This window comes from Pyxicephalus adspersus, chromosome 1 (genome assembly GCF_032062135.1).
Source record: "Pyxicephalus adspersus chromosome 1, UCB_Pads_2.0, whole genome shotgun sequence".
In the NCBI taxonomy this organism is placed as follows: domain Eukaryota; kingdom Metazoa; phylum Chordata; class Amphibia; order Anura; family Pyxicephalidae; genus Pyxicephalus; species Pyxicephalus adspersus.
The window spans coordinates 114,849,651-114,868,734 of NC_092858.1; the positions used below are offsets into that span (position 1 = coordinate 114,849,651).

Genomic DNA, 19,084 nt, shown 5'->3' on the forward strand with positions numbered 1-19,084 from the left:
TCACCATACCATAGCTACACCAAATTTCAAACTTTTCAGTTTTCCATTTTTCCACTGACGTGGACAATACTTATCTTAGTCCCCCAGTTTAGTACCAAAATATGCAAGATATGCTTGTTTCACAAACTGTAATATTTCTTCTCTGTTTGTGCTGGGAATATTCACCACACATGTGGCAAAATGCATTAGGGTCATTTAAACAACCTTTTCTTGTTTTTATGAATAAAAAGACTGCAAATGAAAGTTTTTTGAAAATAATGCTACATTTATTATATAAAATAATAAAACATCGGTGTAAATAAAGATTGATAATAATATGCTGTGTTAACATTTGTTGTTGGTAAAATTCCGTCTTCCGTTTTCCGATTCCTGTAACGCAAGAGCTGGAGCCATTTCAATGAAACTGATGTCATTTCTGGATTTAGCAGACCTGAAATACACTAAATATAATGAAAAATCATTGGCAAGTGATATTTATAAGATACATAGATAATTATCCCCTGTGACAACAGGTTCTCACATGCATCCTTTTCTGTATCAAGGACAGGCCTCCTAAATTAGCCCTTTCTTGTATCATTGGGAGTCTGTCCTGGGAAATGAATCGTTAGTTTTGCTGAAGGTTCTGGCAGTACCATAATCCAGTTCATCACTGCAGAGGTTCTGTCTCTCATAGGAAACTCCGCACCAACCTTGCTTGGGGATTTGGCTGCCACTTATGGCCGCGAGTCTAAGGGCTCTTTGCTTGTAACAGACAAAGTAAAATTCTGCCAACATAACTGACTATGTCAATGGATGTTTTCTCTAGGCAATCAGCTTACATCCTCAGGTGTTTGAGTGCAGTGGACATCTCAGGTTACCGAGCTTGGTGAGTCTGCAAATATCAATACCCTGCCATTTGAAGGGCTGTACACACTGAAATCTGCACAATATGTCAGAAACATGTTAACTTGCTAAGCTGGGAAAAAATCTTCATTACAAAAAGATCTGCTATGGTGCGTCAACTACCTTCTCTTACTAGGCTGGTCTTTGTTAAAGAATGACTATACTGTAGATTTTGTCATGTTTTTGTATATATCCATGTACTGTGTTGTAATGTAAAGTGTTTGAACAGGCCACTTATAGTCTGCTATGGAATATTTGTGATAGGATGAAAATGTAGGAACATGGCTTGGTTATTTTACAACAGGAAGTGTTTGTACTAAAACCTTCATGGCAGGATCACCAGGTAAGAGACACCATTGCCGGACACTTGAGGAGAGAAGACTGAAATTCTTGCCTACAGCAGATATCATTTTGGAAAAAACATTCTTTACTATGTATTGTGATGATAGGAAAATAATGCAGATTTCATGCAGTAACAGTACATTAAAAGAGTCACCTTTATTATTTCTTTACCTGTTGCATGTACACATCTTAAATTGTGCATATTAGCTTCTAAGGCAGTTATCTCTTTTACTAATGTAGGCACAAACCTTTTGTGCGCTGGTATAACTTACCTACCTACTTTCACTTACACATATTCCACAAAATAGAGCGTTGCCCCTTTAAGCGCTTTATCCCTTTCTTACAGTTACATATATTCCACAAACATGGAGCTTTGCCACTATAGAGGCTAATAATCCTTACAGTTTTGCAGGTACATTTGACTACCAGTATCTTCTATTTAAGGAAACCTACTTTTTTTTGTTTGGACACATGATTTGAAATCCCTTGTTATTGGACAGAGGCTGGAAATTACATTTTTAAACATCTATACCAGTTGACAGATTATTAATAGACTGTCAGTGCTTGCTGGCTATGCTTACTCCTGCACAGCATTGGAAGGTAATAATTATCTAATCCACAGCACAAAGATGACCAATTCAGGGCAGTGTTGCAGGGTACTCATGCAGAGTCTCTACAATCACATTTTATAGTAAAAATAAACAAGAGTTTTATTGTAGGCAAAGCAAACAAGCGATACAAACTCACAACCTTGTTTTTTCCTGGTGAACCACATCCATCTGCAAGGTATTTCCCCACATAGCTTGGTCCTTTCCACTAAGGGAATAAAATTTTGATTTCAAGCATTCAACAAAGGGCAACAAACACAAATGTAGGATAAGTGGGACTCTCTCTCTCTCTCTCTCTCTCAACAATTTAAATCAGAGTTTGTTTTTTTTTACAAATAGGTAAATAAATGCTAACAATGCTATCGGAGAGAATAAGGGTAAGCAGAGACAGAATCAAAATGACCACTCTCTATACAGGTAGTCCCCAGATTACATACAAGATAGGGATTGTAGGTTTGTTCTTAAGTTGAATTTGTATGTAAGTCAGAACAGGACCATTATTTTAATGAATGCAATTAGGACAGACGTTTGTTTCAACAGGCAGCATGGTGTCAGTTACTGTAAAAAATCCTCAGGGTGAGTTAATCACAAACAAAGAAAAAAAATAAAATATAGAGCCAAGACATTCATTAACCTCTGGAGCAAGCTGTGGTTTGATATGCAAAAAGAAACAACTGCAGAGTTTGTCTTGGTCATTAAAGAGTTACAAGATGTTGCAGAACAGCAGAAGACTTCTTCAGCAAGTCATGTGAACCCCCCCCCCCCCACCCCGCCCATCAAGCCTCCATTCTGCACAGGAACAGCAGGGACCCCCTTTTTGTAGCTAGGGGTCGCCCGTATGTCAAATGTCCTTAACTCGGGGACTACCTGTACTAGGATAATCAATTCCATGGCCAAATGGCATAAATGTAATGGCTCCATCCATATAAACTACAGCTACTGGCAGAGACAGATCCAGCCTCATACTGTTGATACCTTACATAATCCTGACCTCTACACTTTATCAGCTATGTTGTAGGTTACGTGGTCTATTTAAATTATGTGGTATGAAATGGTTGCATCGTATACACTATGTTGTGCCCTGCACAGTTCTGACTCCTACACTGGATATGCTATGCTGCACGTTGCGCAATTCTGTCCCCTGTATTGCACATTTCTAACTTTCTATATACTACATTTATTATGCATTGCCTTATTAGTAAAAAAAAAAAAAAAAAAAAAAAAAGATTTTTAGAACTGAAGTAAGAAAAAGTATTTATTTAACTGTTGTTATCAACAATTACAGTAAAATAACACATTGCATTGAACATATTTTCACATTACATTGCACTTCGCACTTTTCCAATTTGACTAATCCATATTTTAGTTTAATATTCCTAATAGTATAAGAAAACAACTGTACCAATTCACTTACCAGGAATAATACAAACTATTTTTCTGTTAGTGCTTTTGTTAACACATTCAAAATATAAATTACTTGATGTAAACATCAATTACATTTTTAGTTATTATAGTAAAATATAACACTGCCAAACTGTTATGCATTTATGGACTTCCGGCCCTAAATTTCTCTGTGAAAAGGATTTGGGTGCGTGGGGTTCAACTACATGTGCTTCAAATCTTGGCTAGAAATGTGAGGTTTCCGGGTTTGCTTAATCACCCAACTTTACCAAAATGAAAGTGTATCTTCTCCAACCTTGAAGAGCTTTAATAAAATAGGCCCACTGTCAGAGCTCTGTATGGCTATGCTGTATTCTTGGTGCATCATGGAGGCTCTGCTTCCCCAGCCTATCTTTAGGACAGAAGAAGGATTGACTGTTGGAGATTAAACAGGAAGGTGGTTAGAAAGCCTCTCCTCTCCTTCATTCTCCAAGATCCCTGACATCCTATAGTGCCCAAACTCCACCAGACATCTACTGTAGCTCTAACCAAGGCCCAGAGCATGCAATCTGCTTGACCCATGGTGGCTGCTTGAAAACCTCATACATCAGCATTGGTTGGGGGGTAATTAATGATCTCAGCATCATACCATAAGTGAAAATTTCCTGTATAAATCTTTAGGATTGTTGCAGCATGTGGATATCATTGCACATTTTTCAGAGAATTAGCATGGTATTCATAAAATGCATTGCTATGCATTTTTTCTAAATTGTAAAGATGTGGATATGAGAAGAAAATTGAGCATGCTGTTTTAAATAGATGTGCATACTTCTTCTCATGTCTTAACTGTAAATGCAAGTGTGTGTGTTCTTGTACATGCTATGCTGCATGCTCACACACATCCTTGTTAGCTGCACAAGTTTCAGCATTCCACTATTTCCTTGTTGAGTGTTGCTGTTTGTTACCTGACCTGAACAGTGGACTTGAATGCTCCATGTTGACCTAGTTTATGTTTCTCTCTTAGCAAGTAACCACACCTGCTAAGAGTAAAAACCAACTTCAAACCAGGAAACAATTGCAGAGGAATATATTTATAATAATCCCCAGCACTGAAATGTCAGTGCTGTGTTACCTGGTAGTCTATCACTTGGAAACAAGAAGGGACCCATGATATGCAGAATGCCAGCAGCGCTGGAAAGCACAATAGAAGACATAGATAAAAAATCACGCATTATTAAATATGCTTGAGTATATAAACACATAAATAATATTAGCATGTTATTGGGTTCAGCGTGTGATCAGATTTTGATTAGAACAGCAATAAAACAGCTATTCATTCATTCATTCCAGTGCTTGGCAGTACAACTGAAAGCATGCAATGAATTATGGGTGACAAAAAGTAAAAAGAGTTTAATACTGCTAGGACCCTCCTTCTGAAGTAAATGGAATAACTAGGAGGAAACTGGTTCAAGAGGTTACCAAAAGGACTATAACAACTTTAAATTACGAGAAATTGTGGCAGAGATGTCATTAGAGGAAATTCCTAGTCTGACCAAAAACAATTGGAATGGTCCTCCTTTGCCTTAAAACCAATTCTAAATCAGAATATGGATTTAAAAAAAAAACATATTAAATATTCTTTTTTTCTTAAAAAATCACTAGCAACAGCTTATTTAGCCAACTTTAGGAATCTGGGAAAGTATGTAGCCAGTCTGAATCCTTTTTTACGATTGGTATGCCTCTAATCATACTAACATAGAAACATAGATGCCACAATGGGAAAATAAATCTCTACGTATAACAGATAGTAAATGCAGTAAAAATAGTTCTTCCAACTTTTGCAAATACAAATTGACATTTTTTTACATTAGGACTGTTCTCTTCGCTGGAAATAGTTGACCATCATTTCCAAGAGATTTCTGTCAGTTCTACATTACCTAGAATTGCTCTTTTAGGTTTGGCAGTGCAGGCTGAATCATTGGCATCTTACTGGAAGAGGCTGTTCTGAAGTAGTTGCAGAATATTTGTTCATAATAGCTGAGTTTTTCCTTCTTTCCGAAAAATTCCCCACATTTATTGTCACAGCAAGGGTCTAAGAGTACGGCTATCCAGTAGTCGTCTTTCTATTTGATACCAACAACCCAATCTCAACTGTATAAAGAAGCAAGCATTCAACTTGATATGTTTGAGACAGTGGACTGTATATTCTTCTTCTGTCCTCCATCCTCATCCACAGCGTTGGCCCATTAATGTCCCCTAGACTTGTGATAACCTGTGTCACCTTCTATCATACTTGACAATTCCTCCTACAAAACCTCCTCCTGCTGCAGTGAACATTGCCCATAAAAGTTTCACACTTTCCACTAACACCTCGATGCTTTAAATCTCCATGCTGAATCAAATCCAGTCCAACTTTTAACATGTAAAGAAATTGACATTTTACCAATTTAAAACATTGACACTGCTGGTTTTCTGTCTGACAAATTTGTTCCCTCCTCTTTAGGCTTCAAATATGTAATAATTTTCCCTAATAAGCTTGCACTGCCCTGGGACAAAGGAACATGAGCTTTTCCGCTGTGGTACTTCAGAGAGTCACTACTATCCTTTGCTCATACAGGCCGCGCAGCATAGGTAAAGTTTAATTCCAGTGGGTGAGCATGTTACAGATGATTTTGTGGAATGGGAGACCATTCTATCTATGCACTTTTTCAGGTGTGGAATAGTTTTGTCATGTTGTTGGGAGTAGGGAGTAGTGTGAATAAGAAGAAAAATCATAAAAGGAGATATCATGTGGATATGTCAGTGCCTGCCATGCAACAAATTCAGCCAATGAACCATGAAGGTCAAGGCCACTGCTTTGGGTGACCTGGCTACACAGTCAAGATTTCAGGAAGTGGACACATTATAGCCTATGTGTTCATAAAGTGCCAGAATGACTTAGTTTGTTAAATGGTAGGGACATTTTTCAGTGTGGTGGAGCACACATAGGATTTCTAAAGGAACTAGCTTCCACAAACTTGTACAGCAGGGACTGTACCACCAGTAGTTTTAGGAAAATGCTCAGTTGGGACTTAACAGGATGGCTGGCAGAATACTTTTGTTTTCTGCCCAAATATTCTCCAATGGAGGACTGACAACTACAATATGAAGAAGGAGGAGGAAGAGGGGAGGTAAAGATGGCCCTCTATTTACATATGTGGCACAAACTGTTTTACCTAATTATTACTGGCCATGGGCAACAACAATAGGAACAGTAGTAGCAGCAACAAGAAAAGCATTAGCAACATTTAATTTTTTTTAAACCTTTTGAGAATTAGCTGAAGGATGAGATTAGCTGGACATAAGTGGGCCTGAGTCATTAAAGCTCTTCAACACGGGAGAAAATAGACTTTCATAAAGGGAACCTGGGTGATCCAGCAAGCCTGGAATTTACTTTGTTTCTTAAAAATCTTTTGCTATCAGTTGCAAAATGTTTTCAACCCTGAACCAGATCAATTCCAGGTTTGCTGGAGCCCCCAGTTTCTCCCATGATATTCTGTTTTTTTTAGTCTTGGAGAGCTTCAATAAATCAGCCCCAGTGTTTCTCATAGATAAGTGGATAGTGCTTTTGTGCTGATGATTAGAACTAACTATGCATCATCACTCCTGTACCTCATCAGCAATTGCTACTTACAATTCACACAAACTGCTTATCTATATTTGCAGAGAGAATGGTTATGGGAGTTATGAAGAAAGCGGGGGTTCGATGTGCTTGGGGTTAATGTATCATGTTCACAGTTTTCATCTGACTTATATGAATGTGTAAAAGGGGCAGACAGAACATGGCTCCTCTGGCCAACTTCATTGGGAGCCAGACTTTGGGACTGTCTTCACAAATGTGTTTGGAATTACTATTGAGACTTCAACCTAACTGGTTTATTTGGCATTAATTAACAATCTAGTAATTGATAAGTAACATACTACTATAGATTTTTTGGGTATCATCTTGACAGCTCTTTTATGTCAATTTTTGTTTGGATTAAAAACTTTTTTGGGATGCAGATATCCCAGTTTGGTTGTTCACTGTGGGTATGTGTACTGTCTGCCTTTGAAAATTTTGGTGGCCCCAGACCTTTTCCCCCTTTACAGATCACAGCCTCTGGCTGGTGGGTGGACACAACCTGCCCACTCTCCCATCACAGGCTTAGACCTAAGATGGGAGAGTGGGTGGGTTCTGGCATCTCAAGGTTACTATGGCGGAAGTTTCTTCCCCTTTCAGTGACACACGGCTCCCCGCACATGCTCGGTCTGGAGCATGTAAATTTAGTAGTCTGTAGGTCCGAAAAGGTTGGCAAGCACTGCCCTAGGGGCTTCTACATCCTATTACCAACTAAAGGTGTTGGGGTAATTCCCTAGCGTCATATGTGGAAGGGTAAATATTGCTTTGTAACCATTTTGGATAATTACTTTTCTTTTGTAAGTGAATTCTTTTTCTTTGCAGTTTGAATAAGTTTGCTTCTGAACAGTGATATCCCCCTGACGAAGTGGGTTCTCCTGCAAAATGTGTTGGAACTTACATTGGATATCACTACAAGTGGTCTAACATGCTAATTTTGGTACAATTGTATATTTGCCTGTGTATTTTTTGTGAATCTTTAAAATGATATAATATTAAATCTAAAGGCGACATACCTTCTTATTCTAGCTTGTACTGCTTTAGGTAACACTCTTTGTTTGACCTCTTTTTGTTGTTATATTGTCACACTTACCTGTTCCTCACTAAAGCTCAGGCATTACTCCCCTGTGCATGCTTGCAGTTCTGATGCTGGGCGTGCCTCTGTTTCCAAGCTTTATCAACTTCGTCCAATCTGCTGGTCAATCAAGAAATAGCCTCTTGATCAGCCCTGACTATATAGTTAGCTTACAGACTGTATTTTTGTTTGTGCAACAAGTCTTCACTAGTGGCTCCAGCTCCCTAGTTCTGTGAACTAGTTCCTGTACACCTGCTTCTTAATCCAGTGTTTCCTGTGTCCAGCTCCTGTGTTAACCCTTTGTTGTCCAGTTTGTTGGTTCCCAGCCAACTTCCCTGTGCTGTTTCAGTGTTCCTGTCTGCCTGCGGATATCCCTGCATCGCCAGTTTCCAGTGTCTCCTGTGTTCCCTGTGCCTTTAGTGCCCTCTGTGTCCCTGCTGTCTGTCTCCTAGATCCCTGGCTATTGACCCCTGGCGTGTGACCTGACCTCTCTTGTACCGTTCTTTGCCCATCTTGGTGTGCCCAAGAGCCGCAACCTGGCAGTAACCAGCGGCGCAACATCCTTACCACCAGAGGCTCCAGGGAAAACCTGGTTACTGCTTAGACCTCTGTGCAAGCCATAGCGCCCCCTAGTGATCCTGTCTCTCCAAACTTGACATATATTAGTTATAAATACAGTTATAGGGTGTCTGGAATAATGTGCACTATATATCTAAAACACAGGTTGGTACATGGCACCAATGTTTTGTGTTATGCCCAATGTCCAATGATCTAGTGATCCAACCAATACCAGTGAACAGTATGATATCAAGTGTCAAAAACATTTACATAATGACACATAAAGAAGGTATATTGTCCCACTTACCTCTTCCTTACTAAAGTCCAGACTAAAGTCTCTCTTCTGTGCATGCAGGTAATTCTGACTCTGGGGGTGTCTGCGCTTCCAAGTTTTATCAGTGTCGCCCAACCCGCTGGCCAATCAGGAAATAGCCTCTCAATCATCCCTGGCTATTTATGTAGATATCCCAGTTTGGTTGTTCACTGTGGGTATGTGTACTGTCTGCCTTTGAAAATTTTGGTGGCCGCAGACCTTTTCCCGTGTACAGATTGCAGGCTCTGGCCAGCTAGCTCAGACACAGCACTCAGCATTTGTGCAACTTGTCTCCAATAGTGCCAAATCCCTGGCTTTGCTAGTAAGTTCCTGTACACTTGGTGCTAAATTCAGTGTTTCTCCTGTCCAGCTCCTGTGTTAACCCCTTGTTGCCCAGTCTGTTGTGTACATCCCATTCCCTTGTGCTATTCCAGTGTTCCTGTCTGTCTCTGGATATTCCAGTGTCACCTTTGTTGCCTGTGTCTGCAGTGGCCCCTGTGTCACTGGTGTCTCCTTCTTGGATCCCTAGTATTTTACCCCTTGCTTGTGACCTGAACTCTCTTGCTTGCTGCCTGCCTTGAGCCTGGTCTTTCTTGACAATTATTCTGCTTAGTAATTTGGTACCGTGTATCATCCTGCCCACCCTAGTGTGCCCAAGGACTGCAACCTGGCAGTAACCAGCAGCCTAACATCCCAAAGGCTCTGGAGAAAACCTGGTTACTACTTAGACTCTGCGCCTTGGCCTTTTTCAGGGCTCACACCACTTCCACAAAGCTGTAACGCCCCCTAGTAGCCCTGTCTCCCTAAGCATGACATGTATAGACATCAATAATGAATAATGAATATAAATTCTTTCAAATTTTAAAAACAGTTTCAAACTATGACTTTCATTAAGACCAAGAGGCATAGTTGACCTAATTGAACATTTCTGCTTGGCCTATTTAATTTAATAAATTGCCTCATACCAACAAATGACTTTATCACCTAAATCCTATGTTTTACTACATTGTCCCAATCTATGTGACCTCTCAACATTCATCAAGCTTGTCATCAACTGACCATTGTTTTATTACATGTACAAATGTTGTAAATCTTTTTACTTGACTCTTGACAAAACCCCTACATAGGCATTATTTATGCAAATAGGTTCTCAGAAAAAAAGTTACCTGTTTCTATACTGCACTAAACATACACATTTTATTAGGTTAGTTTGAAAAATAGAAACTCCCATTCTGGCCTGTTTCTTTTTAATTATGCAAATATTTTGCTGTTGTGCACAAGAAAAAAAATTTAGAACAAAAGCCACGTTTGTTCTCACACGTGTCACAAAAAAGCTACATCTATAGCAAGAAATCTCTGTTCCTTTATTAGGAAATATATTCAGCTTTAACACTACAACCAAAAAGATTATTGCTGATATAGGACGGGTGCCCATATATTCGATCATAAATTAGATAGTTATACAACTTGTGATGTTGTAAAAATGATAATAAATCTGCTGTTGTAGCTGGTGTTTGGTTTTTCCAACATAAACTGATCAGTAATTGGAATTTTATTTTGTTGGAACTGTTTTGTACAATACAGAAAAGCTATAAATACTAATAATAATATTAATAATAAATTATATATTTCCTTGGATTTGCCCTGTTAACCAGTAATTAAAATATGGATTGATGATTTTATGTAAATCTACAATTTTTACCTGTTATATGTTAATAAGGTTTGATATTTTATATGTAGTTCATACATAAAAGTCCTTCTTTTAACACAAAATTTTAAATGATGAAAAACTAAAATGAAAAACAAATGATGCAAGTTGAAATATAATAAAGAACAATGAAATGAAAAACAAATGACCACTACAGTGAATGCACAGGTATACATTGACATATACTTTTCTCATTTCATTATTTGAAAGTAGTCTTAGGTATATTTTATTTAGGATGATAATGAAAATATCCCTAACTTCTTTTTAACTGTTAATAACTTGTAACTAGTATTTTAACCCTCCCCTCAGCCACATTGTCTTGGTGTCATCTTTGATTTTGTACTTTCCTTCACCCCTATATTCAGAACATTTCCAGGTACTGCCACTTTCACCTGCACAGTATCTTAAAAATACACTCCTACCTGTCCCCAGAGACCACCAAACTCCTTGTGCATACTCTTATCTTTCATGTAGATTATTGTACAATCCTCCTCTCTGGTATTCAAGTAACTAGACCCTTGCCCCTATAATCTGTCATGAATGCTGCTGCCAGATTTATCAATCCTTCCCACCACTCCTCATCTGCAGCCTCTCATTGCGAACTTCTACACTAGTTTCCATTTTATTTTAGAATCAAATTCAAGCTACTGCGCTTTTCCTCCAAATCCCTCCACTGCTCTTGTCCCACTCACCTTTCTTACCTAATACAAAAATACAACCCTAGCCATTTTCTTCACTCCTCCAATGAATTACTAAATACTAATACTACTTCCTCAATCATATCCACATCACATGAATTACTTCAAGGGGAGCTGTGTAAAAATTTTTGCAAAGTCCAACTATACGAAATCAACTGCTACTTCATTGTCTAAGTGCCTAATGAAGAACTTTTAGAAAGGTCACATTACAATTCAACAAGTTTCAAACTGCTACTTTTTGTAATTGCATTTTCATAAGTTGTCTCCTTGCGGTTATGTGCACAAATTTGTCATATACATTAAAAGAAAAAACTTTTTAGCTAGTAAAATGCTTCTATATGGTTCTCTAGTACAGTACAGTACAGTAATATACAGGTCTATAGTTACCTAGCAAAAACTTTGGAAAGTTTGTTTTTGTTTTTTAATTTTTGTTTTTTTTAATTAGGAACCATTTAAGCCAACCTATTGGTACCATGCTAGTGATTAAAGAGTCTCTAAAACATAAAAACAATGCCCTTGAAGTAACCGAGCTTAACTCTTCAAAGATATGTGGGTGTAATTCATCCGGTTCTGGCACTTTATTAACCTTATTTTTTTTCTAACAGTTACATTGTGAACCATTTTGATTTGTTTAAGACTGGGATAATGCTATTTCTATTTTGAACTTGAGCTCCCCTAATTTTCTTTGTGTGCGCAGGCTGAAATACAGAAAATTGTTATCATACTTACCTGTAAGTGCTAATCAAATCTATAGAAAGAGCCGCTTGCTGAATTGAAGCCCCAAAGTGGGCTGAAGCTCAATGGGCTGGTGATGGATTATCAGAAAGTAGAGAACATGGTTTTCTATTAGAAAAAAAAACTTTTCTATATATTGTGGCATCTATTAATGGATGTTTGTAAGTTTTAAGTAGCATATCTGTCACCGCAGAGAAAAGCCAGATGCTTTTTGTAAAATTTTTTATTTAAAATTTTGCATAGCAGTACAGAGACTAAACATAAAACAATATATAAAGGGAAAAATACAAGTAGGGTAACAACATATAAAAAAATCAAAGTGTAGCGAACAGACATACTGCACATTTTTGCCATACATTGCAAAGATTGATGGAGCGAGTAAAAAAGGGAAAATTAATTGTTGTATTAAAACAGGGTTGTATCATACGTCACTGATTCTCTACTAAAATAGAGGAAACATCAGACAATAGCTTTATAACAAACAAAAATGTGATATATAACCTTCATTGTAAACACAGCCTACCTGTTGAAAACAAAAAAGGGGGTAACACAGAAAAGTGAGGGGGGTAGGACAAGAAGAAAGGGGGTGGGCAAGGAAAAGGAGAGGGGTCTAGTTGCAAAAGGAGGATACTTTTCAACCTGTCCAAGTCTCATGATTTCCAAGGGGAGCATCAGAAAGATATGTTAAGTCAGATGTACTAATAGAGGGAAGCTCTTCTATCATCTAAGTAGATAAATATCTATCATTGTGGTCACTCTCCTCAGCAGCCAGCTTCTTCATACAGTATATTGAATGTTATCAAGCTCCTTGAACCATTCCTGAAGTGAAGGGCTATTTGGAATGCGTCAGTGTCTCTGAATCACCGCTCTGGTTGTGGTTAGAAAATGACACAGTGTGACCTTTTTAGCCAACATAGCAGGACCCAGAACCATTGAAATGAGTGTGACAGCTGGAGTGTTTGGTATGGCAGTGCCATAATAAGTATTGTAGTCTCCCAGGACCGCATCCTAAAATTAGTTATTCTTTCGGCACTCCCACCATATTTGTAATGTGGTGCCTAGATGCATCAAACATTGCACGTCTCGGGCATATTTAGTGAGAATTTGTGAATGTCAGCAGGGCATCGGTACCATCAAGTGAGGATCTTGTAGTTTTTTTGTTTTATTTTGCTTTACACCTTAAGGCCATTCTATGAGCTAGTGTGTAGGATTTCTCACACTCTTCTAGGGAAAATGAGGTCTCCATTTCTCTCTTCAATTGCCTCGCAAATAAAGGGAGGATTTTCTGACTGCTTTGTTTTAATGTGTCCCCATAGGTAAGTCCTGTTGCCGGGGGAGCGCTTTCTGGTCCACAGAAGAGAACAAAGCGTGGATAGGTGGTTCTCCAGGGTCACCCAAATCTTCCTGTCTCCACTGTGGAGGCAGTCAACCAGTCTTGTGAGTAAAGAGGCCTGATGAGATTAAGCTTTGTTGGGGCACCCACACCCATACCTCCCTCTTGGATCTTGTTAAAACCTTAAATTAAACCTGCATGCGTTGATATCCCTAAATGAAGGAAGAAAATACATATATCAATGGGCACGGAAGAGACCCTCCCCTGGGGGGTGGTTATGTAAAGAATATTTGGCCCAGGGTGCAAGCCTCTGGTCAACAATCTGCTGCATTTGTCTCTGTACTGGTAGAAGGAGCGGTGGCCCCAGTCTCCGTGGCGCTGGGAAGCAAGATCAAAAAACGTTTTGCTTCAAACAGCTCTAGGACTTTGAGGCAAAGGTGTACTTGTGGAGACTTTCTAGGGTCTGAATTTTCTGCAGAGTGGGAGCAATATCAAGGCTCCTGCTCTTTTTCAGGTCCTGTGGTTAGAAAAACCCCTTTGCAAGACCGCCTTAAGGGCCTGCAAGAAATGACTAATTGTTTCAGAGATAGCTTGGGAACACATGATCTTTTAGAAGGAAGTCTTTAAGCCTCCATGTCCACTCTTCAACTCGAGTCTGGGGTAGAAGTGAGGAAACCTTGAAGAATGGTCTGACCAAGGACAGCTGTCAATGGAGGCAGTAGGTTGCCATGCTGGAGCATGATGGCTAACAAAGAGATAATAAATCCGAGGAAGCAATGTGTGGCTGAGTGAGGGGGAAAAGTCCCTTTTAGAAGTTTGTAGGGTCCACCAGGTGTCTACAAGTTGAAAAAAGTGCAGTTGTGTTTTACATTTGTTGAAGTACACAACAGACATATTCCCATCTAATGTAATGAACACCAAAAGTAACAAAAAAAGAAAACTGGTACTTTTATAAAGGCAACTACATGAGTGGGACTCTGCATATTTCCAAAATGATAATACAAAACACTATTAGCTTTATTGAATACAATTAACAATGTTGCTTAAAACCATCAATTTTGTACATTTTTTTTTTCCGCGATTACAGACTTCGGTCTTTTATTTATGTAGATTTTACACATTGTGGGATCTATGTCCGCTTCCTCAGGAATTCAAAACAATAAAATTTAAAAATTCCCAATCAATTTTACAACAACATATAAAAAACAAATAATTTATATTTGTTAAAATACAAATAATTTATACTTGGGATACTTAGTCTGCCTGACAGGTTTGTGGTACCTGCGCCTCCTATACAGATACCAGTAACTGCCAACAGAGCCACTATCTGTACTCAAATGGCAACCACATAATCAATACTATTGCCACGGCTTGTCATAGACACCAGGTCCTTGACGCACTCTCCCTACTTAGCGCACACAAAGGCCCTGCTATTTCATATATTTCCATTGTGGCATTACATGCTTATTGACTGTCACAAACCCCTATTGCTTTGATCTTGTTAGTTTGTATATTGCTATGTTCACTTTGAACATACTGGTCTATTATAATTTGTATATCTGACTGTATATCTGGTTGTACCCTGTGTATGCCTCACCTCCCTTACAAATAAAGAATCTTTAAAAAAAAAAAAAAAAGTTTAACCTTCTTTCATACTAATTACTAAAAATCACAGCAGAAAAACCAACAATGAATATGTAATACCAGTAATAGACAGACATATATATTTCCATGCCAAACCTTATTACAGTATTCTTAAATGTGCATAGGAAAAATGACAATAAAAAAGTGCTCAGTGAAATCATGAATAAAATACCCAATCAATACGTGCAAATGTAAAATAACGCAAATATCTATACTTACACCTACATATATCCATTCAGCTATAAAAACATGTAACCATACTTGGTAGCATGCACCTGTTCACACTACCATATATGAGAATATGAATATATACCGGTATATATATATATACCATATTCACTCGTAAGTGAATGTCTTAATCCAACACAGTGAAACTAAAGCACCAATGATCTAATATATCAATATTAAAATCTTCAGACATTTGTGCCTTAAAGATTATCCATCCATTATTTTTTTTTTTAAATAAAATATATATAGTGCAATACAATTTCACAAAAAAGTGCATGCAACCCAAGAAAAGGGGGATTTACTATAACTCCACAATAACAATTCTAAATAGCAAATAAATTCTCACAATATATAAGCCGTTCGTTGGTCACTGGTCACAGCCAAGAATCCTTATATTCAAGTACTATTCCAAAAGAATTTCTAACATACAATCCATTTCAAAACCTTGAGAGTTTTTAGCACTACTTACTTTTACATTTCAGTCATGAACTTCCACACAGACATGTTGTTAGGGAAAACTGGTAGCCATGCAGCCATCCCTCAACTCTTCCCCTTACATTGACAGAGTCCCTCGTGCATGGGCAGGCTCCTCTCCCTTCTGGGGCTAGGAACTTACCAATACAAACACACATCGGAACAACAAGGCACACAGCATGGTCTTCAACAGACACTGGTGTTGTACAGCGCACAGACCACCAACAGGACGAGCTATCCCTGGCCATCCCTAATGCCTACATTGGCATGCCCTCATGCCTCTTACATTTTTGGGAGAAACAAGCCAGAGTACACACCAACCAAGTTTGTTCTATCGCTGTTAAGGTATATACCTAACAACTTCACCTTTGATAACAATGTTTAGCTCCAGGTACTTGGAGGCTAGGAGGTTGGGAAAAGTTTTTTTTTCAAGCAAATCATTCTCCATGTATATTCGCCATATTCTTCTCTGGCCAAGATACATCAACGATGTGGTGGTAATTTGGCATGGATCTGAATTATTGTCTCTAGAGTTCTTCCAGAAATCCCAGATAAACAATACATAAATATGGTTTGTGATATACAGCTGCATATATTGTTAGAAAGTTAGCAATGATATCTAATGTTAATGCTTTTCGCAGATCACTGTCTGCTTCATCAGACCAAAGAACCATAGGAGGAGTGGTCACGGATTACATTTAGGTAAGTTGAACCACCTATAGTTGTCTATTCATAAATCCTATAAAATTTAAAGATATACATAAAGTTACTCAATAGAGCACGTGCATATACCATGAATTCAAAGTGGGTTTCATGAAACAGCACTTACACAATTTTATATCACTTAGATCAATTGGATTGATATCTCTGCTTCATATCTGTCGCATATATAGGACATGAACCTCTCTCAATGATGGTCAGTTGTTGAATCCAAGATTGGACCTCTCTACAGAATGTATAATAAACTGTCTATATCAAAAAGACAGGAAAACTTAGAAAAACTCCAAAATATAAAAAGAAAAATATTTTATCTGCATAACTAGAGATTGATTAACAATTTTGTCCCAATAATATGTAAATTAAGTTAAAGGCAAATGATACAGAAAATTTGCCAACAACAACAGGGAAAAGCCCTTCCCAAAAGGGGATCAATAATCAATATTTCAAAGCTTACAGCTGTAGATTAAATACAGTGATTGTGACGCATGGAGAGACAGGACCACTAGGTGCGCTACGGCTTGCACAGAGGTGCTGTGAGCCCTGAGAAGGGCCAAGGCGCAGAGTCTAAACAGTACTCAGGTCTTCTTCAGAGCCTCTGATGGTGGGGATGTTGCACCGCTGGTCGCTGCCAGGTTGCAGTCCTTGGGCACACCAAGGTGGGCAAAACACAGTTCCAAATCACTAAGCAGAAGGATAGTCAAGAAAGGCCGGGGTCGAGGCAGGCAGCAAGAAAAAGAGGTTAGGTCACACGCCAGGGGTCAATTGCCAGGGATCCAAGAGACAGACACTAGTGACACAGGGGCCACTGCGGGCACAGGGAACACAGGAGACACTGGAAGCAACAGGAGGCACAGGTGACACAGGAATATCCACAGACAGACAGGAACACTGGAACAGCACAGGGAAGTTGGCTGGGAACCAACAAACTGGACAACGAAGCATTAACACAGGAGCTGGACACAGAAAGCACTGGGTTAGGCAACAGGTGAACAGGAACTAGCTCAACAGGACTAGGGGCTCGGCACAATGGAGACACATTGCACAAACACTAAGTGCAGTGTGTGAGCTAGTTAAATAGCCAGGGCTGGTCAAGAGGCTATTTTTGACTGGCCAGCAGATTGGACAGAATTGATAAAGCTTGGAAACAGAGGCACGCCCAGCGTCAGAACTGCCCGCATGAGCAGGAGAGAGGTAAGTGTGACAACATTGTTACATAGCTTATATATATTTATCACACACCTATTAGAATGTATTGGGGTCGGAATTAACAAGCTAGACATGTGACTACTTAAGTTTAACCGTAAAGTATCTTAAGGCATATTGACCATTTATGTCTTGTTACCCGACGCATTTCGCCTATTGGCTTGCTCAGGGGTATGTAGGCGCAAGTGGTCCTATAGTTACAAAAAAAGATAGTATTGTTTGTATACGTGAAAAACATAGTGGTATAGGTACAGATATAAATTAGTATAATAGATATTAGAATTAGATCATAACCAATCTGGTTCAGTGATTCCGAAAGAATTAAAGAAAGGTTCAGAAAAACAACAAAGCAGTATAGAACCAGTTATTGTAATCCCTAGGTGTAGGTCCACCATAGCTCCAAACTGTCCCATTTCTGCTGGGATAGTACTGGCTTCTTGCAGTCTTCTCAGTGTCCAGACACCTTGTGTAAATTACCAAGCCTCATAGGTCCTAGTTTACACTTTCCGCTGACAGTCACTATTTACCATTATTAGTGATTCAATGGCCCTGATTTATTAACGTTCTCCAAGGCTGGGGAGAATACATTTTCATCAGTGAGGCTGGGTGATCCGGCAAACCTGGAATGGATCTGGTCCAGGATTAAAAACATTTGCTAACCTCCCTAGCGGTCTAATTCTGTCCAAATTTCCATGCAAAAAGCTGTATAATTTTTTGCATGGAAATTTATTTTTCATTGTAGGCTGTAACTCCTAGGCAAAACTTACTGATATTTATTACATTTATTAATAAACATTAAATAACAAAACACAAAAATCTGTTAAAAAAAATTTTTAAAAAATATTTCAACCTGTAATATAACTGTACAGTAGCATATATAATATATATAATATTTGAATTTCCCTCTTATCCTCCCGCCCACACCAACACATGTACCAACGTCACCGGGAAACCCCAGAAATCGTCTCTGAATTCGCCGGCTACAGATCAAAAAGCAAGGACGTGTCCCCAGGACCTGCGGGGACCAGCAGGATGCTGGGGGGCAGCAACGGAACAAGGTAGGTGTTTTTTTTAATTGAAAGGTCTAAGGGTACCATTTTTTTTCTTCTACATTTTGCCAGCAGAACTGTTTCTGGGAGACCAAATAATCCTTAGTCATTGCCACCTTGTCTTTGGAACAGGAAGCATTACTCCCAGAGGTGTACAGAGAATTCTTGGATATCTTCGATCCAAAAGGGGCCGATACCTTGCCCCCTCATAGGCCATTTGACTGTCCTATCGATTTATTGCCAGGGTCTACTATCCCCTATGGCTATATTTTCCCACTTTCTGATCCAGAACTCCTTGCACTGAAAACCTACATTGAAGAATGTCAGCCAGCCGGAGCGGGTATCTTCTTTGTTGAAAAAAAGGACGGTTCCCTGCGACCATGTGTCGATTATTGTGCTCTGAACCAGATAACTATCAAGAACCGATACCCACTTCCTCTGATATCTACAGCAAGATATACAAGAATATACAGCAAGAA

The 19,084-nt window shown here is 38.8% G+C and overlaps 1 long non-coding RNA gene across 1 annotated transcript; it reads left to right on the forward strand.

The window, feature by feature from the left end:
* The first annotated feature begins 678 nt into the window (after positions 1-678).
* On the forward strand, positions 679-18,849 carry LOC140322414 (uncharacterized). Its single transcript, XR_011919198.1, has 3 exons — positions 679-865; positions 13,271-13,391; positions 16,275-18,849. It is a non-coding gene; the product is annotated as an uncharacterized lncRNA (long non-coding RNA).
* The last annotated feature ends 235 nt before the right edge of the window (positions 18,850-19,084 follow it).